The sequence below is a fragment of the Pyrus communis genome, chromosome 8 (assembly GCF_041283825.1).
Source record: "Pyrus communis isolate YQ-2024b chromosome 8, ASM4128382v1, whole genome shotgun sequence".
NCBI lineage: Eukaryota > Viridiplantae > Streptophyta > Magnoliopsida > Rosales > Rosaceae > Pyrus > Pyrus communis.
Genome location: NC_142572.1, coordinates 7531233 through 7537233, shown reverse-complemented (window position 1 = coordinate 7537233; position 6001 = coordinate 7531233). Strand labels below are relative to the sequence as shown.

General features: G+C 34.7%; 1 pseudogene; it reads right to left on the bottom strand.

Moving 5' to 3' along the window:
• Positions 1-611: 611 nt before the first annotated feature.
• LOC148694692 (uncharacterized) lies at positions 612-1218 on the bottom strand (annotated as a pseudogene).
• Between the last annotated feature and the right edge of the window lie 4783 nt (positions 1219-6001).

The following is a 6001-nucleotide window of genomic DNA, read 5'->3' as shown; positions in this document are numbered from 1 at the left end:
TAGTTATTTTTTAAAATATGTTAATAATTATGTGGGTACAATATTTTTTTGCTATAATTTTTGTAAAGAACAATATTACTCTAAAATTGACTTTTAAGTATTTATTATATTCTAAACATATTATTTGATTTGATTAAATTTCATAATTTGTGGGACATGCATAAATGCATGAGTTAAATCTCTTACATAAGGCTAAGGACCTCGATCAAAATATTTAAACAAACAAGGTTTCAGTCTAACGATTAGGTTGATTAGAAATTGGAACCAAAATGACCCTTATTTTAAAGACGAGTTTTGCTAGGCCCTCATGCCCAAATTATATTACTTGAGAAAATATGCAACCGTCTGGGAGGGAGAGGACATAGTACCTAAACCCCGGCAATCAAAAATACAATCATATAGAACCAATCCTGGCAAAGTTCCTTGATATTTCAACCTTTAAGAAATTGTCTTCTGGCATTTTTTGAAGCAAAATCATCAATTATATCATCATACTCCAAGTCTACAATCTCATCCTTTTCAATGCATAAGATTGCTAATCCATTTAGCCTATCTTGAGTCATAGTGGTCCGTAACTAAGATTTTAATAATTTAAATTTTGGAAAACTTCTTTATGCAAATGCCACAGTCACAGGTACAGTCAACAGTACACGATAAGCAATCAAGAGATTAGGACACATGTCAGTTTCTTTTACAAAGTTTACTATTTCCATGGATGTCCACGGGTTATCAAAGAGAAATGCTTCTTCAGGTAACATCATTTGCAAAACCTGTAATTCAGAACATAAGTCGACTCCATCTACATCCATGGTATTTCCATGTTTCAACTATGCTTCAAGATTCATACAATTTTCTTTTAGCTCTTGATCATCCAATGAAATTAACTTAGTTGCATCAAATAAGAAGCTAAAAATAGATTCAAAAACCTTTAATTGTTCAAACCTGTGTTACAGTTGAGAAAGAGCAATATCCACTACAACAAGAAAATAATATGTTCTAAAAGATTCTTCAGCAAACTATTGTTCCCTCTCATTACCATCAACTTCATCATGATGTCTTTTTTCTAGGTCTGACGTTTAGTTTGAAAAACAGGGTCAATTTCCTAATCAAGTGCAATTTTTTTAGCATCACACATGGCAGAAGCAAAACCAGTTTCTCTATAGTTTTCAAAAATGTAACAAGTGCTTCCAATGCCTTTACAGCAACATCAAGACGCATGTCTTCAGATTGTAATTTTTTGTCCACCATGTTAATCTTCAACAAAATGTCGTATCAAATAACCAAACTTAATACAAAATTAAAACTGGAAAGTTCTCCTGATGCTAAACATCCTGCATCTTTACTCAACTCAATAATTTCTACCAATGTAAACAAAGCATTTCTATCCTGGGCTACTTGGGATTTAATTGCTTTAACGCTTTCAATGTGACTTTCCATCGAGTAGTTGACAATGGCTTCAAAGTTAAACCATCAAGATGTTCAAACAAAATATTCCAACGCTTTGTAGAGTTGGAAAACACCGTATATATGCATTGACATGGTCCAAAAAAAAAAAATTTCTTTAAGACATGAACTTGTCATATCACTAACTATTAAATTAAGACAATGAGAACCACATGACATGTAAAAGGCTTTGGGATTTATGTCTAGCAATCTTTTCTGGACACCTTGGTGTTTCCCTCTCATGTTAGATCCATTATCATAACCTTGTCCCCTCACATTATCAATATCAATATCAAGAGATTTTAGGACATCTTACAACTCATTAAAAAGTCATTGTCCTGATGTATCTTCCACACTAAAAAACTCCATGAAATACTCCCTTATATTTATTGACTTACTTGACAAGTCAACACATCTCAAAATTAAAGTCATATGTTCCACATGACTTGCATCAGGAGTACAATCAAGAATGATAAAAAAAAATTTTGGCTTCTTTTACTTTTTAATGATTGCGGTTTTAACTTTTGAAGCTAAAGTAGCTATCAACTCATTTTGGATTTTATTGCTCAAATAGTGGTGATGAATCTCATTATTCTCAATGAGTCGAAAATGCTTTTGCATTATTGGATCAAACTCCGCAATCATTTCAAGGAAACCTAAGAAGTTGCCATTAAAGTCTCATAAGGTCTTTCATTTGTTCCACGAAATGCTAAATTACGTATGGCAAGACATTTCACAATAGCAATAATTCTAAGCATCACTTGTTTCCAATGATTTGTCTCTTTATTGATTTGCATTTGAAATTCTTTGTCAATTTTCTGATTTTCTATCAATCTACTTTTCAATTCAACCCAAGTTCTTGAATTAGTGAGATGTTGTTTACTCTTTTCATGTTGGTCAAGCTTCTCACCAAGATGTCTCCAATCAATAATTCCATCTTATGCTAACTCACTTTTTGAGGCAATTGTTTTAAACAATTTACAACAAAAGCAAAAGACTTTATCCAACTCTTTTAAGTAACGAGCCATTTCCTGTCATAAATTTCACCCGTTCGTAATTTTCTATCATAGTAGTGTGAGGAAAATTTTCTAGAGAGTTTGTCCTTAAGATAAGTGAGATTAGTTTCTCGAATTGGTCCCTTTTCTACAAGTAAGTCTCTCATTTCAGGAGATTCAAACTCTTTTCTGCCATCCCAAACTCTTGGATCATAAATGTTTAAATGGAAAATAGGTTCAGGAGATTCAATATTTTCCTCTACACCAATATGATCATCATCAACATTTACTACCACAACACCACCATTTTCATGATCTTGAGACTCATCACCAACATTTTCTTCTAAATCACTACCATTTTCATGGTCATGAGACTCATCATTAACATCTTTCTCCACATAACCACCAATTTCATGATCATGAGACTCCCAAACAACATTTCGTGACTCTTCACCAACATCATTTTTTGTCAAATTTTCAACTGACTCATTCTTTGTAGAGAAAAATTTATTAAGAGATCCTCTTAAACTTTCGGCAATTTCGTCATCCTTTGCCTTTTTTTTTCCTTTTCATATTACCAGATAATTGTTTCCTAAAAGACATGGCTTCGATAATTTGTTTGCAAACATTTCCTACCAAAATTATCATTACATCACATATTATGTATTATGAAAACACTAACACATAGTCATATTATAAAAATTGAACCTAAAAACTGGGTTTGAAATGCAATCAAATAATTCAATTAATCAAGAATTCAATTCATCATCAACAACAATTCTATACATCAATTATCATATAATTCTATGTGACTTGCAAAATTTTTTATTAAATTATGAATTGATAATTCACATTTTAAAAATTAGTTTACCTCAAAACTCAAAAAGGTTGGTGGTGAGTGAATGCACTTGCAGCCAATGCCCAATGGTGAATGGGCGCTGAGCTAAGGATGAGGGACCTTATGTTTGGCTGCGCGCAACAGCTTGCAGTTGAGTTGCCAACTCAGGAAACAATAAATCACTCTTCTAGCCAATGGAATTGAGAGAAAGAAAAGGGAGTCATGGATGGCAGCAGGGAAGTGGGAGAAGTGGGGAACAAAAGGGGGTGGGGAATCGGGAAAGGGGTGGAAGTATTTGGGAGTTTGGGTTAATTAGGGATCGAGTGGTCCCTCTTATGTTTTGTCTTATCTTTTTTTTTAATTTTTTTTATAATGCCTAAAACTTGGGCCCTTTTTTTCATTTCTTGTCAAACTTGCGATGTTGCCCTCCAACCCCTATTTAGGCTCTGGACATTTTTTTTTTATATACCTAGTTTTGTGGGGTTTTTTCTTTTTTTGGTGCCTCCTTCAGTTTTGGGCCCTGGATAGCTGCTCTAGTGGCACTGGGCCTGGGCTGGGCCTGATATCCATTATGGCATAATACGTCTTCTTGTAATCAATCCTAAGGCGTTGAGAAAAACCCTGTGCTACAAGGTGTCCCTTATATCGCACTGTTTCATTCTTCTCATTACGGTTCCTCACGAAAACCTACTTGTAGCCAATGGATTTCACATGTGGTGGTGTGGGAGCTATGGCCCAAAAAACCTTGTGTTTCGCAAGCAAATCGAGTTCTACATGGATTGCTTGTTTCTAGTTTGACCAATTAGTTCTACATCGACACTTATCAACAAAACTTGGTTCAATGTCATCGTTTAACATGATATCAGTAGCTACTTTGTATGTAAATGCATCGTCGACTATCATCTCAACCTGAGTCCAAACCTCACCCAAAATTGCATAATGGACTAAAGTCTAACGATTCTTGAGAGGCACATTTGTCTTGGTCAAGACATCACTGTGGATGCAAATTTCTTCCTTCTTGTTCTTGGATGAAAATGCACCTGGAAAAACAATTAACAACTTAGGTCAAGGGGAGCCTCACGCGCCCACAATGAAGTGTTTGGAAAATTTAGAAAATTTTGAAAGAGGATTCAACTATTGGAAGTATGCCCACAAAGCCATTCATTTAATGTAATAGCTTTTGGAATACTTATTGTGTTGAACTATTATATGTATAATGAAGGGCAAAGCTTATTGTTAATCATTATTTATTGTATTATGTGATTAAGCAATAAGGGAATCCAAGGAATGTATTTAATATAAGAGATAAGTGATCTAAGTAAGTTAGATTAACAAGACCTTTCTCTTATGTTCATTCTTAAAACTCTCCTAGCCATAGGATTACCAATTGGGCATTGACAATCCGCTAAGGTTAGTGTGTTATGTTAATTCAAGTGTGAGTATGACTAGTTTCAAGTCATTTAGTGTTGGACACTGAGGCAAACACATAGGTGCTCAAAAGGTAATTAATACACTGAACTATGATCAAAAGAGAGTTTAAACATACATCTCATGTAAGAACTCAAAAGTTGCAATATGCAAAGTAGTCCTTTAACCTGAGGCATCATAGATGTCTAATGGTTAGGTCCTCGATCTTTAATCATGTCAAAGGCATTCCATCAAGAGTGTCCACAACATTGTTGGGGTTAAGCTATCTAGTCATGTAAGCATATGAATGCACAACAAGGGATCTCTAACCTTCCATGGTGGAGGGAGAATACTCTGAGATATGATTTGGGAGTCTTTGGCCAAAGCATACGAATATGACTTGGGAAGTTTGCTTCAAATCATATTCAATTGAATCATATAGAGAAGTATCACATTAGATAGTAGGTATGAAACAAATTATCACTCAAACAATGTGATTTAGAGTTTTGTATTAGAGAAAGACCGTATTGCATTGTAATTGTAACTAGATAGGTTCTCCAATCACTTCTACTTAGCTTGGGAAGCCATGACATACTGCTAGGTGTCACTCATGGTTTGTGGAAGCCCTAAAGATTAGCAAACACTAATCTTCATCATAGGGAGTATTGAAATGTAGTTTCAATTCACAATCGATCTTTAAGAGTAACAATCACCCACTGCCTCGCTAATTGGAACCTAATGGATCGTACACCGAGTAAAGTGAAGAAATTATAATGAGATGGATAAACAATTAAATGGTTTAATTGGGAATGGTCAACATTAATTAATTAGTTAATTAATTATACGAAAGGTTTGTATTGGGCTTTCAAGTTAGTTTTGGGTCTCAGGGCCCCAAAAGGTTTTAGTCCACAAGGCCTAATATGTTTAAGTTGTATGACAACTAAAACAAAATGGGCAATTAGCCCAATAACTATAGGATGGCCGGCCATAGGGTAAGTGGTAATGGACTTGGCTTAATTGCAAGTTTGCTACTCACATGTGAGGTGGTATAAAGGCAACTTTATAGACATTCTCTCACTAGGGTTTTCTTTGAAGCAACAGAAAAGAAACTTTTTCTCCTTTTTTCTCTATAGAGGCCGCCCACTTAGGGGAAAAATAGCTAGTAATCTTTACTTCCTCTAAGTCATCCATTTCATCTTCACACCTCATTCTTGGTGTGGAGACTTAGAGACACCAAACTTTTGGTGTTCTTGGAGATCCTTTCCTCACATGCTCAAGGAGCAAAGGAGTATCAAAAAGAAGAAAATCACAAGGAAGA